Raw genomic sequence first — 16189 nt, 5'->3', positions numbered from 1 at the left:
ACACATATAAATCCTTCTTCCAAGGAGAAAAAACTGTCGCAAATGACCCATGATCAAACTAAATTTAATGAATTTTAATAATCTTTGCATCATTTAAGACCAGATGATAGGAAGGAACTTAATGTTCCTATAAAGTGTTTTCTTTTTCTCTCTTAGTTTTCTCTGAAGATTGTGTTTTGTAATATATGTAATTTATGGATGACATTATTCATTGTTGTATACACAGACTGGTTCTCTAAATTCAAGACCGAAACTATGCAATCAAGCTGATTGTTGTTGTGGGTAATAAATGAAAAGTAATTAGTTGACTTTGTTTAGACTAACATGCTTTAAGATAAAGTCGATTTCCGATGACGAAGACATATTTAGAATTAAAATGATATTTTATTTGCATGCTTCTAAATGAAATCCAACTCATCTGAATTTTACTGTTGATAATAATCAAGAGTTTCAGATCTACATAATATTAATTGCTGCCGATAGACCCTTGGACAATTCGTTGATCAAACAGCATTCTCCATTCGCCGGCGTGCCCATTTGACACTTGGATTATGCATAAAGATGAATGCATGCTGATGTATGTCGATGGAAGCCAAATTTGCCATTCTAGTCGACGGTCATACCATTAATTTGACAGTTGATTTTCACAACAACATAAAAGATAATTCCAGTAGGTGGATTAGGCAAGGTTCGTTTTAGGTTCTCTCTAAGCAGCACATTCATCTTTCGTTAAAGATATGATAGGAAATCTGTACAAATATTATGAATTCGTCCATCAATATTTTGCTTAAAAACCAATTCCGGATAGACTTTGTTCTATTTACAACCTCCTTGAAAACGAATACCGTTTTCTACTAAAATGCATCTTGTGGATAGATGTGAGATGAAATTCAAGCAGACAAGACCTTTGAAGAGACTAGCAAGTGAGAAATCATGTGGCTGTCTCCAATTTAGAAAGTGCTTCAATCCAAGTAATCTACGCCGTTTCAGAATCAAATAAAGAGATGTGTTGTGTCGGTTTACTCTAACAGCATGCATTGTAACCCCATAGGCAGTCAATCAATAAATCAACGCCTACTGAATTAGATGACACAGACATGTAAATGACATTAGGCAGTTAAGGTAAAGACACGGTGGGGAGATAGGCCCTTACGAAGCAAGGGAATAATGTGCATCGGTGGTTCAGTGGTAGAATGCTCGCCTGCCACGCGGGCGGCCCGGGTTCGATTCCCGGCCGATGCAAATTTTTTTAAATATAATTTTAGAATGTTTGCATAATCCAATATTTGTAATAACTCTTTTTGCCCTAGTCTAATTTTCGCTCACTTTTGTGTTTTATGCCAACTCCACAACTGAAATCGGAACAGTCCTTGAATCAGAAGCTTGGATGTCTCACACTGAGTGTCCCTCGCTTCCCGGAAAAAAAGATGGATGTTGGTGCAAAACAGCTTTCCATTACAATGGGACAGATCCTTATCTTGTCTATAAGGAGTTTCTAATTGGAACTGTAGGAAGAGCGTAATAACCTTCATTTTTCAGTTAGAGGTTAATCTTTAAATCCGGATGACGATGCCTATCGCCCTTAATTATTTTAACACAAGAACATTTCAGTGTACTGAACGTGTTATTATCATTTACTTTATGACACTAGAATACTCTTTTAGAGATGTCTTCAATTTATTTCAACATTTATGTCTGTCTGTAAACCTCGTTTCACGTTTGACCTTCTCCAGCCAACTTTGACTCGAATTTCATTGAACTGATTTCAAATCCAGACTGAAAGGAATGATACTAAGTTCCCATTCACAATGTTTTTGTGTTATTTACAGATTACTGTATCAAACGATCATTGACCTCTCTCTCTCCCTCTCTCTCTCTCGCTCCCTCTCTCTCTCTCTCTCCCTCTCTCTCCCTCGCACTCTCTCTCTCTCTCTCTCTCTCTCTCTGTCTCTCTCTCTCTCTCTCTCTCTCGTTCGAAATCACACAAGAGTTCAAAGTTTATGCCTGCACAATGTCATATGTAGGAAAGTCATCATTGGAGATGTAAATGTTTAGATGATCAACCTGTCATGGGTTTCATTACATTTCAGAGGACAACAAATAGAACTATAATCAGCCTGCAATTTCAAAACTCTACAACGTCATTAAGAATAAATGTACGACATACTGTTATATCTACAATTACACCGTTTGAAAGATAAACTATATCCTCATGCGCAAACATGCACGCACGCGAACATACATATATGTGTAAACAACATACAATCATTTTTTTTTAAAAGGCAAACTGTTATCTATACTGTATTTCTACTGTGTGATTGAAGTTTCTCCTTAATTGCGGGTAGGAGATTGGGCCTATCTGAATAATGTCTTTTTTATCAATAACATATTGAAGGCTTATTGTGTATATGGTTGTAGATTATAAAGTAAGATTATTAATTTTGTATGAAAACATCTTTATTTGGATTTGAGATCAGATCATTAGTTTTTCCTCAGGAAATCCTGGTGTACCAGATATTTGGCATGTTCTTTACTAAACCTTTAGTATTATACATGATCTTGCTGCCAGCGTTGAATATTATAGTAAACGAAACAAATATATTTGCAGTAGATGCATTAGGCAAAGTTGATTGCAGGTTTTATCTAAGCAATACACCAAACTTTAGGATAGGAAAACTGTACCAATAGTGCGAATTGCGTCCATTAATGTCTTGCTTACAAACTAATTCAGGACGGATTTTATTTGATTCACAACCTCCTTAGAAATGAACACCATTTCTCTACTTGCATGTGTCTTGTAGAAAGATCTAAGAGCCATATATATATATATATATATATACAGACGCTGGCGGCCTTCATTTGATTCCAAGTCGATGAAAGGATACTTTTACATTCAGAATGTGTGCATGGTCCTAAATTGTACTAGCGTTTTTCGCTGTAACCTAATTGTCGCTCACTTATGTTTTGTATGCCAAGGCCACAACTTAAAGTCTTCCATCAGGAGATGGGGTTTCTCACGCAGAATGTCCCTCGCTTGATAGATGCCCCGTGAATCCAAAAATCAAAAGCAATTATTTTGTCATTGAGGATGTATTAAACTGCATGCCATAGTATTCATAGAACTGTATGCCTGAGAATGTGCAGAAATGCATTTCTGCCTATCGAAACAAAAGCACACCTGATGTTTCTATCCAGAACTCAAACCTCAGTAAATCATAAAATAGGGAGTTGCAAAACTAATGCTAAAACAATTCTCTGGCAATCAAGAAGTCTAGTAAAAGTAATGCCACGAATGTCTTTCATCAGTACATTTTGGAATTAGAGCTACAATGAAATGATTTTGCAATATTATCAGCCTATTACAAACCCAGTTTGAAGTGAGACAGAAATGTGACTCGGATTGAATCTTGAAAAGGTAAATAAAAGTCAGACGGAAACTTGCAGAAAACATGGAAGTCAGACGATATTTTTGAATAGTAAATGGAAATCAGACGAAGGCTTGGAAAAATATGTTTAGGTAGATTTCTGAACACAAGGAATTCGACATCTGTATTCCGAATTCAATACCAAGGTATTGTTATATTTATCTGAAAAGTCACAAACCGGTCTAGAACTGGACTATGCCAAGCGAAGTTCGGACAAGTGGCACATTGTTTCAGATTGTTCAAGACAGACTGAGCGTGTTGCCGAGCGGATTTATTTTAATCGAAACACTTTGGCGCAGAAACACTATCCATATTTTAAAGATACAAATGATTTCCTGGAAAAAACTGACCAAACTTACAGCCTCTTAAAACTGTATACTTGGAGAAAGAAAAGTGTGCAACGGCCATAAATTACCATTTTTGTACGTTAGGTGTATTGAGGATAGTTTCCTCGTTTGGACCCATGTGGAGGAAAAATAGTTTCCTGACTGGATATAACAACCAACATTCATCAATTAAAATTAAAACGAAAAAGAAATGGAATAAGGAGTAGATTTCCTAAATTTGACATTATACAACAGAATAAACTTGCAAACGGGAATAATCGGGACATTAGGATATATTTAAAGGAGATTCATCAATTGTTACGTTAAATACCTTTCCTGTAAGGCATGGGTTCAGGAGCATTGTTAATTCCAAACACATATTTCCCACACGATTTTGCAACATCAACAAGATTTAATGACGCTTGTTCGATGTATTTCGAGAAATAAGTTGAAAAATCAAGCAAGTGGTTAAACAGAGACCTGAAGTTTTAAGAAGAATAAATATTCTCAACAAAACAAAACTAACAATTTCGTGTTTTGTTAGTTACATTTGACGTTCTTAGTTTTTCTCCTTTATATTCCATACAACTTTACAAAACAAAAAATAACAATTACGATCTATGTTGGTTTCAGTCCACGTTCTTTTTTTCTTTTACATTCCTTAAAAGCTTGCAAAACAAATGTAACAAGTACGTTCTTTGTTGGTTAAAGTCGATCTTTTTTTCTTTCTTACATTCTTTACAAGCTTACAAATTAAAACTAACAATTATGTTCTAACATAACGGAAAATGTGAATCATAATCAGCGCACAGAAATAACATCTCACAATGCAAGTACATCAACCTACAATCAGCAAAAGAAATTAAGATATGAAGATAGAGCTAACATAAATATAAATGAAAACATAAATAAAGATCAAATAGGGCACAACAAATCACCAAATGATCAAAGAATGATGCCGAATGATGAGGAGAGACAAAAAAAGGAAGATACATCGTATAGACATATTGAGACAATTATTACCAGACCCAATCAAAGGAATATAGAACCGGATGTGTTTGAACCAGTTGTAAGAAACAAAATAAGACGCATTCTGCTATCAAATGTCAAATCGAGAAAAAATATAGATGTAGTAAGGACAGCTATTGCAACTCAGTGCAAGGAGGAAGGTGTGACAGTAACATTCGTCCGCCTCATAAAGGAACGACCCCATTGGGATGGATCAAATATATATACATTTCGACTAAATGTACTGGATAAAGATTTTGAATTGATGATGAATAATGAATCATTTTGGAGTTCTGGAATAAAATGTAGGGAATGGATAACAAACAGAAAATGGAGAGAAGGCTACTTACTTGATGAAACGAATGAGAATTACAAAATATATTCCTAATGAGCATAACCATATGACTAGTAATTGCTTCTTAATTATAATTATGATCATTATTTCAACATGGAATGTACGTGGTATAATGTCTAGCACGCAGAAACTAATTGAATTGTTACCAGACACAGATATATTTGTTATCACTGAACATTGGCTTTGTACAAAGAATCTAACGTATTTAGATAAATTACATGATGATTTCAAAGTAGTTGCGCTACCTACTGAAGAGATACAACAATGCTATAGAGGTAGTGGCGGGGTTGCCGTATTTTATAGATCATCACTATGCAAAGCAAGCACCTTACAAAATGAGTTCCCAAATATTATGGCGGTGAAAATCTTAGTGAGAGACTTGGAACCTATAATTTTGATTGCAACCTACTTTCCCTCGACAACTAGAACTGATGATGCATATGACAAATTTTGTGAAAATGTTTTTGATGTGTATGATAGGTATTCTGCTGAAAATATATGCATAATTACGGGCGACATGAATGCAGATCTTGTGTGTAAAAATCCATCAAGAAGAGATCTTGCTCTCAAAAAAAGAATAGAACAGAGAAACATAGTTGCTACGCTGGTGATAAAACCACATGAACATTACATCACGTATAGATCAAAAGACATGTCACGAGCGTCCACACTTGATTATATATTAATACCTGAAATAATTAGAGGTGCTGTAAAAAGACACATAGTAAATGACAAAATCGATTTCTCAATATCGGATCACCTACCTATTACAGCGGCACTTGCAAAAGATATACTGAAGGAAAATAAAAAGACATGTGTATCTCCAAGAATGAAATGGAACTTGGCAAATCCATTAGAAATGAGCATGTATAAATCTGATGTTAGTGCATTCTTGAATTTCACCTATGAGTGTAAAAAGGTAGAAGATATAGAGAAGTATAATGAATTGATAACTAAGAGTGTAATAACTGCATCAGACCGATATATTCCAAAGTCCGAATTCAAATCGCACTTGAAACCATATTGGAAGAAAAGTGGGCTTGAAAATTTACATCAGAATATGAGAAAAGCGCGCGGAGAATGGATCAAAGCAGGAATAAATAGAAGCACAGAGTGTAGCATCAAAAGAAGATACAAGGACGCGAAAAGAAAGTTTAGAAAGAAACATAGGCAAGAGAAAAGGTATATAAAGAGTGTATATTTGAAGAGATAGAAAAGAGTGCAGAAATGGGAATAGACGAATTCTATGCAGTCATACGGGAAAATAGAAAAGATAAATCGGACATTGGTAATATTGCATTTCGAGGAGTAGAATCTAATACTTTGGATGAATGTGTCAATCTATGGAAACTATATTTTTCTGAATTAAGTGGTACAACAGATGAGGAACATAATGATTGTGTCAAAATGAAGAATATGTACGAAGAAAGCAAACTAGAGACTGATAACATAAAATGTAATAATATTACAGAGGAAGAAGTGTTGCAGCATATCAAGTCTCTAAAAACAAAAAAATCACCAGGCATTGATTGCATATCGAATGAACACTTAAAGTATGGTGGAAAATATTTAATCAGACATTTAACTGCCCTTTTTAATTACATGATCCAGTATGAGTATTTGCCTAATGTATATAGATGTGGGATGATTATACCGATATACAAACAAAATGGTAAAGATAAAAAGGATCCAGTGAATTATCGTGGTATAACATTGACATCTTGTCTGAGAAAATTGTTTGAAAAAATATTGATGACTAGAATTCAAAAGTATTTAGACAAAATAAGCTTTCCACATCCTTATCAATTTGGATTTCGTAAGGAGGCTGGATCTATCTCCGCTGCTTTTACTCTTCAAGAATGTTTGATGTACTTTAATAATCATAACTCTAATGTATATGCTGTTTTTCTGGATAACGAAAAGGCATTCGATAGACTGTGGCATTGTGGACTATTAAAAAAACTAAAAATATTAGGAATTAATGCAAAAATATGGAGAATAATCGCCCATTCCTACACACAGTCAAGTGCCTGTGTAGCGTGTAGAGGATGTATATCTAACACATTTCCATTACGGAGAGGCGTTGGTCAAGGGCGTGTAATGTCGGCTTTTTTATTTCTCGTGTACATAAATGACCTATTGAATGAGCTAGTAATGACTAATTGCGGGATAACAGTGAATCAGATGAACATACCTGGCATGCTTTTGGCAGACGACACTACTCTACTAAGCTCTACGCTGAATGGATTGCAAATACTCGTGAATACAGCTTATCAGTATGCACAGAAGTGGAAATTGAAATATAACTCTAACAAGAGTAATTGGATCATATTTAGTAAAAGAAAGGAAGTGTACTCATCAAATGGAATTACTCTGGGATCACAGAATATTCCTAGAGCAAAAAAAGTGAAATATGCAGGAGTTACCTTTTCGCAATCAATGAAAACTAATGATCGTATAATCTATTCCTACGATAAAGCTAAACGTGTAACAAACTCACTATACTCAACTGGATTAAATGCAAATGGAATGAATCCTATAGTCTCTGTGAAAATCTGGGAAAGAGTTATATTGCCATCTGCTTTGTATGGCTCAGAACTCTGGTTTAATATGTCATATCAGGGCATTGAATCAATGGAGAAAATACAACGATATTTCGCCCGGAGAGTACAAGGTTTCCCTCAAAGATCGCCTACTGGATCTACGACATCGTGCTTGGGGATGATATCAATGGAAGCTCGCATAGATAAGCAAAAACTCGTATTCCTTGGTCGCATGTGTAGAACATCAGCAAATTTAACGGCTAAAAAGGTTTTCCTCTGGGCTGTTGGAAATTTTATTTTTGACCCCCAACATAGCTACAACTCTTTTATATATGATGTAAATACTGTACTAAAAAAGTATGATTTAGAAGACTATCTCAACGACTTTATTTTCACTGGAAAATTTCCAGACAAAATAACATGGAAAAACTTAATTGGGACAAGAATACAGATATTAGAGGAGAGAAAGCATGAAATGAGTATCAGAAATCCATCAGAGGGATTTGGTAGATTTTTAAAAATTAATCCAGGATTAAAAATGCATCATCTATGGAAAATAGCTTACACTGACTCAAGCAGAAAAATGGAATATGGGACATTAATTCGTATTGGAGGAATGCAAGCAAGACCTGGACTGTGTCCCCTATGTGGCAAAATGAGTCATGACCGTATTTTGCACATTTCGATGAATTGTGCCTTAACCTCAGACGACAGAAACCACTTGATGGAAAGTCTATTTTCGTATATGCCTCCAGTGATTTACCGTGATTTCTGTGATCAGATCGATGATGTTATACTGATTATACTACTTGGTGGTTTAAATGATATATCAGAACGTTTAGAATTTGAGGCATGGTTAAATATGATCAGACTATCTACCAAGTATTTCATTAAGATAAAGGATATTATATATTCGATTCAATAGAGAACTCACTCAAAATATAAGGAAAGAAATACTTGTACTGGATTGCAAAGAGAGTAGGAAACTATTTTTGTTGTGAGGATACATTTTCAAATGTTTTATCGTATATATATCTCTATCTAGATTAGCAATGATTTTAATTTATTTATTCGTTTGCTATTGGAAATAATTCAATAAGTAACGAATCTACTATTTTTGTGATTCTATGTATTTAAATGCATTTCTTTTTTGTCTTAAAATCTTCAGAAAATGGAGGAATAAAAGAATATCATCATCTCTCTCTCTCTCTCTCTCTCTCTCTCGTTCGAAATCACACAAGAGTTCAAAGTTTATGCCTGCACAATGTCATATGTAGGAAAGTCATCATTGGAGATGTAAATGTTTAGATGATCAACCTGTCATGGGTTTCATTACATTTCAGAGGACAACAAATAGAACTATAATCAGCCTGCAATTTCAAAACTCTACAACGTCATTAAGAATAAATGTACGACATACTGTTATATCTACAATTACACCGTTTGAAAGATAAACTATATCCTCATGCGCAAACATGCACGCACGCAAACATACATATATGTGTAAACAACATACAATCATTTTTTTTTAAAAGGCAAACTGTTATCTATACTGTATTTCTACTGTGTGATTGAAGTTTCTCCTTAATTGCGGGTAGGAGATTGGGCCTATCTGAATAATGTCTTTTTTATCAATAACATATTGAAGGCTTATTGTGTATATGGTTGTAGATTATAAAGTAAGATTATTAATTTTGTATGAAAACATCTTTATTTGGATTTGAGATCAGATCATTAGTTTTTCCTCAGGAAATCCTGGTGTACCAGATATTTGGCATGTTCTTTACTAAACCTTTAGTATTATACATGATCTTGCTGCCAGCGTTGAATATTATAGTAAACGAAACAAATATATTTGCAGTAGATGCATTAGGCAAAGTTGATTGCAGGTTTTATCTAAGCAATACACCAAACTTTAGGATAGGAAAACTGTACCAATAGTGCGAATTGCGTCCATTAATGTCTTGCTTACAAACTAATTCAGGACGGATTTTATTTGATTCACAACCTCCTTAGAAATGAACACCATGTCTCTACTTGCATGTGTCTTGTATAAAGATCTAAGAGCCATATATATATATATATATACACAGACGCTGGCGACCTTCATTTGATTCCAAGTCGATGAAAGGATACTTTTACATTCAGAATGTGTGCATGGTCCTAAATTGTACTAGCGTTTTTCGCTGTAACCTAATTGTCGCTCACTTATGTTTTGTATGCCAGGGCCACAACTTAAAGTCTTCCATCAGGAGATGGGGTTTCTCACGCAGAATGTCCCTCGCTTGATAGATGCCCCGTGAATCCAAAAATCAAAAGCAATTATTTTGTCATTGAGGATGTATTAAACTGCATGCCATAGTATTCATAGAACTGTATGCCTGAGAATGTGCAGAAATGCATTTCTGCCTATCGAAACAAAAGCACACCTGATGTTTCTATCCAGAACTCAAACCTCAGTAAATCATAAAATAGGGAGTTGCAAAATTAATGCTAAAACAATTCTCTGGCAATCAAGAAGTCTAGTAAAAGTAATGCCACCAATGTCTTTCATCAGTACATTTCGGAATTAGAGCTACAATGAAATGATTTTGCAATATTATCAGCCTATTACAAACCCAGTTTGAAGTGAGACAGAAATGTGACTCGGATTGAATCTTGAAAAGGTAAATAAAAGTCAGACGGAAACTTGCAGAAAACATGGAAGTCAGACGATATTTTTGAATAGTAAATGGAAATCAGACGAAGTCTTGGAAAAGTATGTTTAGGTAGATTTCTGAACACAAGGGAATTCGACTGCTGTATTCCGAATTCAATACCAAGGTATTGTTATATTTATCCGAAAAGTCACAAACCGGTCTAGAACTGGACTATGCCAAGCGAAGTTCGGACAAGTGGCACATTGTTTCAGATTGTTCAAGACAGACTGAGCGTGTTGCCGAGCGGATTTATTTTAATCGAAACACTTTGGCGCAGAAACACTATCCATATTTTAAAGATACAAATGATTTCCTGGAAAAAACTGACCAAACTTACAGCCTCTTAAAACTGTATACTTGGAGAAAGAAAAGTGTGCAACGGCCATAAATTACCATTTTTGTACGTTAGGTGTATTGAGGATAGTTTCCTCGTTTGGACCCATGTGGAGGAAAAATAGTTTCCTGACTGGATATAACAACCAACATTCATCAATTAAAATTAAAACGAAAAAGAAATGGAATAAGGAGTAGATTTCCTAAATTTGACATTATACAACAGAATAAACTTGCAAACGGGAATAATCGGGACATTAGGATATATTTAAAGGAGATTCATCAATTGTTACGTTAAATACCTTTCCTGTAAGGCATGGGTTCAGGAGCATTGTTAATTCCAAACACATATTTCCCACACGATTTTGCAACATCAACAAGATTTAATGACGCTTGTTCGATGTATTTCGAGAAATAAGTTGAAAAATCAAGCAAGTGGTTAAACAGAGACCTGAAGTTTTAAGAAGAATAAATATTCTCAACAAAACAAAACTAACAATTTCGTGTTTTGTTAGTTACATTTGACGTTCTTAGTTTTTCTCCTTTATATTCCATACAACTTTACAAAACAAAAAATAACAATTACGATCTATGTTGGTTTCAGTCCACGTTCTTTTTTTCTTTTACATTCCTTAAAAGCTTGCAAAACAAATGTAACAAGTACGTTCTTTGTTGGTTAAAGTCGATCTTTTTTTCTTTCTTACATTCTTTACAAGCTTACAAATTAAAACTAACAATTATGTTCTTTTTTGGTTTCAATCGACGTTCCGCATCTGCAAGATGACTTATTGTTGTTACAGCTCTGTGAAGATAACAATTCCAAAATGTTGCACCGTATAACTGTAAATATAACTTTATCAAGCATATTTATTCTTAATAGGGTTGTCAACTTTTGAAAGCTGAGGCTGATTGAAGTCCTGAAGATTGATCTCTGAAAGGTAAAGAAATGCAAGACAGGTTGATCATCTAGCCATCTACAACTACAAATATAACTTCCCAACATATGCCACATACACAACGAGAAAACACCGATATTATTTTCACCGAAAGCATAACTTAGGAAGAAAATTATAATATATTCAATTGAATTCGAATCGCAATTATGCGACTATTTATTTCAATTGAAACCTTTAAAGGGAGAGAAATCACTGGCCGCACATGGTGTCTGAAGCCATACACTGCATTATACTCCTCAGCAAGAGCAGAAGACCTCTTCCAGGACATGGTGATTATCACAATTTTTGCACGATCAGTTGCGTTCAAAACATTTAAAAGAACGGAAACCCTCTTCAAGCACATGGTACTTATTGGAAATGTAACACGTGCAGTTACATACGAAGCCAGTGAATGAACAGGAGCCGTGGTGATGCATAGTTATAGCAGAAACAGTTGCATTTGAAAATCCGAGAAACAGAATAAACTCTCTAGCCGAAGATGTTACCTACTTATGATATTGATCAAGTGGTAGTCGGTATTTATCACCTTCAGACACACACAATAAGAGAACGGGAGTAAAATGAAATTTGTTGATTTTGAAATAAGGACAGACCAAGTTTCATGAACATGTCTTACAATTTTAGAGCGAACTAACTGAAGACATTTTATTCTTAATTCTTACTGATTATATGGACAGACATACATTCGCAGAGTAAATGTGAATTTTTTTGAACATCAAAGTTTTCCTAATTTGACTTACTTGTTCATCTTTGAACTGCAACGATAAAACACTTAATTGACCATATGCCTTTTGTATGGTTTCGCTTTCTAATGAACCGAACACTTGATTGAAAATTCAGGCGTGAATATGCTTTGGCGCATCATCTTAAACTAGTATCATATACTTACTTTAAAACATAATCTGGACACTAGAATAGTTTTAAAGGAGGTTCATCAATTGTTACGTAAAATACTTTTCCAATAAGTCGTACGTTCAGGAGCATTGTCAAATTCCCAATACATATCTCCCACACGATTTGTAACAATCAACAACATTTAATGATGTTTGCTTGTTGCTTTCGTGAAATAGGTTAGAAAATCAAGAAAGTGGGTAAACTGAGACTTGATGTTTTAAGAAGAATAAAGATTCTCAACAAGAAAAATGACAACCTACCAATTACGTTCTTTGCTGATCCCCGGTCGAGTCATACCAAAGACTTACAAAATGCTACTAACAGCTGCCTCGCTTCACGCTCAGCATTAAGAGGTTAGTGTTAGGACTGGTCCGCCTGGTGTCAGGATAATATGACTGGGTGGGACATCATGCTACATGTCTGCGGCATGATGCCCCAGTGCTAGACATAACTATAATCTGTGGCACTGCGGACATCGTAGCGATATGACTGATAAATTATTAAAGTTACGTTAAAAATCCAAATCACACACACACACACACACACACGCGCACACGCACACATGTTCTTTGCTGGTTTTAATCGACGTTCTTATTTTTTCTTCTTTACATTCCTTACAACCTTACACAACAAAAGATAACAATTACGTTATTTGTTAGTTTCAATCGATGTTCAGCATATGAATCAAAGTTTGCAAGAGAATATTTGTGTGAATATTTGTGTGATTTGCAACAACAATTTCCTGATGCGTTTCAAAGTTACACTTTGAATAGAGCTTACAAAGGAAATGAAAATATAAGGAGCATTTTAGGCGAGATCCAGTCTTCCGAGTATCGACAAGCCTGGTTTTTAAAAGTGTAAATCGAATGGTAGTAAGTGGTGAATGTTTCTAATTAATTCAGACCTAGCAATTAACGTTAAAACAAGTGAAAATTGTAAAGTTAAAAATATAGTTCATATGATGCGAAAACTGTTTTATGTTATGTATTGTTTAAACTGCATAAAGAGAATGCAGAGGAAACCAAAAGGCATTTAATTTATTTACTTTTAATGAACATTCTTCGGGACCTTTATGGTACATAGATTCATTCGCATCTATCTGTCTGTCTCTATGTATAACTGTATGTCTGTTTCAATCTCAATCCACTGTAAACCTGTCTGCCTGTTTGTCTGCCTATATGTCTATTGTATTGCCTGTTCAAGTATTTTGATTCTCTTGATGGGTATCTTCCTTCGTTGGAATGATGAAATATATATCTATATATCAATCTATCGATTGACCGATAGCTTTATCTGTCTATATATCTTGATGGGCATGCTCCTTTTTGAGAATGAGTACATTTCATACACAACTAGTAAAGTTTCAAAATCTTAGTCTTTCGTCATCATTAAACTATTCAATTTGCTTCAGAACAAGAAGACAGAATAACTTCAAATTACTTTTGTTTTTACATTCATCGCCAGGCTTTCTTCTCCAGTTACTTGTCGATATTATGTCCAAATAATGAAGATAATGACCCAATATAAGTCCTTATTCCAAGACCAAAAAAAAACTGTCGCAAATGACCAAAGGAAAAACTGATTTTAATGAATTTTAATCATTATTGCATAGGATAAGAAGGAACTTAGTGTCACTATAAAGTGTTTTTTTTTCTCTTAGTTTTCTCTGACGATGGTGTTTTCTGACATATGTAATTGTGGTTAAGTCTTTCTTGTATACATAAACTGGTTCTCTAAATTCAAGAATGAAACTATGCAATCAAAACTGGCAGAAGTTAAATAATTATTAGCATACATTTTGATAAGGATGTCTAAAACAAACTTTTTCTGTATGGGTGTGGAGGTTAACTTTGTTCAGAGGAAGATAAGAGTGCAATGAAAAACTATGCTAATCCACTGGTCCATACAGTAGTTATATTTGTTCAAGAATTTCCGTACATCCTCTGAAGCTGAAGTCGTAAATGGGGTTCTGGGAAGTTAACTTCCAATTAATTGTACTTGACTAACTATATGAAAACCTATTTCAAGTTTTGGAGAAATGACAATTCACCAGCGTTTCCGAAATCAATCCGTCAAAAGTATTGCATTTACACGAATAATTGAAAATGAAATATTTCATTCATGGCTGTCCCGAGAGATTGCTTCAACCATTTACCAGGATACTACAAAATGAGTATTAACTTTCATTTCCAAAATGGTGGGCTCGTCCGGGATTTGAACCCGGGACCTCTCGCACCCAAAGCGAGAATCATACCCCTAGACCAACGAGCCTCACATGGGAAATAATCGTGCCATTATCCGCCTTTATATTTGTCCTGCATACGAGCCGTACCTTATCTACAGCTTGATATCAGTGCGCTGCTGTTACTCAGATCCTTGCACATGAAAAGATTATATCATAGATGAAACGTACATATTTCATTTCCTTGTGTACATTTCATGCACAAATAGTATTGTTTCGAAATATCAGTCTTTTGATATCATTTACTATTCAGTTTGCTTCAAAGCTAATCTCCCAAATCTATGAGACATACACATATAAGTCCTTCTTCCAAGGAGAAAAAACTGTCGCAAATGACCCATGATCAAACTAAATTTAATGAATTTTAATAATCTTTGCATCATTTAAGACCAGATGATAGGAAGGAACTTAATGTTCCTATAAAGTGTTTTCTTTTTCTCTCTTAGTTTTCTCTGAAGATTGTGTTTTGTAATATATGTAATTTATGGATGACATTATTCATTGTTGTATACACAGACTGGTTCTCTAAATTCAAGACCGAAACTATGCAATCAAGCTGATTGTTGTTGTGGGTAATAAATGAAAAGTAATTAGTTGACTTTGTTTAGACTAACATGCTTTAAGATAAAGTCGATTTCCGATGACGAAGACATATTTAGAATTAAAATGATATTTTATTTGCATGCTATTAAATGAAATCCAACTCATCTGAATTTTACTGTTGATAATAATCAAGAGTTTCAGATCTACATAATATTAATTGCTGCCGATAGACCATTGGACAATTCGTTGATCAAACAGAATTCTCCATTCGCCGGCGTCCCCGTTTGAAACTTGGATTATGCATAAAGATGAATGCATGCTGATGTATGTCGATGGAAGCCAAATTTGCCATTCTAGTCGACGGTCATACCATTAATTTGACAGTTGATTTTCACAACAACAAAAAAGATAATTCCAGTAGGTGGATTAGGCAAGGTTCGTTTTAGGTTCTCTCTAAGCAGCACATTCATCTTTCGTTAAAGATATGATAGGAAATCTGTACAAATATTATGAATTCGTCCATCAATATTTTGCTTAAAAACCAATTCCGGATAGACTTTGTTCTATTTACAACCTCCTTGAAAACGAATACCGTTTTCTACTAAAATGCATCTTGTGGATAGATGTGAGATGAAATTCAAGCAGACAAGACCTTTGAAGAGACTAGCAAGTGAGAAATCATGTGGCTGTCTCCAATTTAGAAAGTGCTTCAATCCAAGTAATCTACGCCGTTTCAGAATCAAATAAAGAGATGTGTTGTGTCGGTTTATTCTAACAGCATGCATTGTAACCCCATAGGCAGTCAATCAATAAATCAACGCCTACTGAATTAGATGACACAGACATGTAAATGACATTAGGCAGT

The 16189-nt window shown here is 34.7% G+C and overlaps 2 non-coding genes across 2 annotated transcripts; one reads left to right on the top strand and one right to left on the bottom strand.

Annotated features, from left to right (window-relative positions):
- The first annotated feature begins 1171 nt into the window (after positions 1–1171).
- On the top strand, positions 1172–1242 carry Trnag-gcc (transfer RNA glycine (anticodon GCC)). The gene has a single exon. It is a non-coding gene; the product is annotated as a tRNA-Gly (tRNA).
- Positions 1243–14738: 13496 nt separating this feature from the next.
- Trnap-ugg (transfer RNA proline (anticodon UGG)) lies at positions 14739–14810 on the bottom strand. The gene has a single exon. It is a non-coding gene; the product is annotated as a tRNA-Pro (tRNA).
- Positions 14811–16189: the final 1379 nt, after the last annotated feature.

Source organism: Sinohyriopsis cumingii, unplaced genomic scaffold (genome assembly GCF_028554795.1).
Source record: "Sinohyriopsis cumingii isolate HCF-2022 unplaced genomic scaffold, ASM2855479v2 utg002482l, whole genome shotgun sequence".
Taxonomy (NCBI): Eukaryota; Metazoa; Mollusca; class Bivalvia; order Unionida; family Unionidae; genus Sinohyriopsis; species Sinohyriopsis cumingii.
Note: the sequence above shows the minus strand (reverse complement) of the source record. Positions and strands in the feature narration are given on the sequence as shown.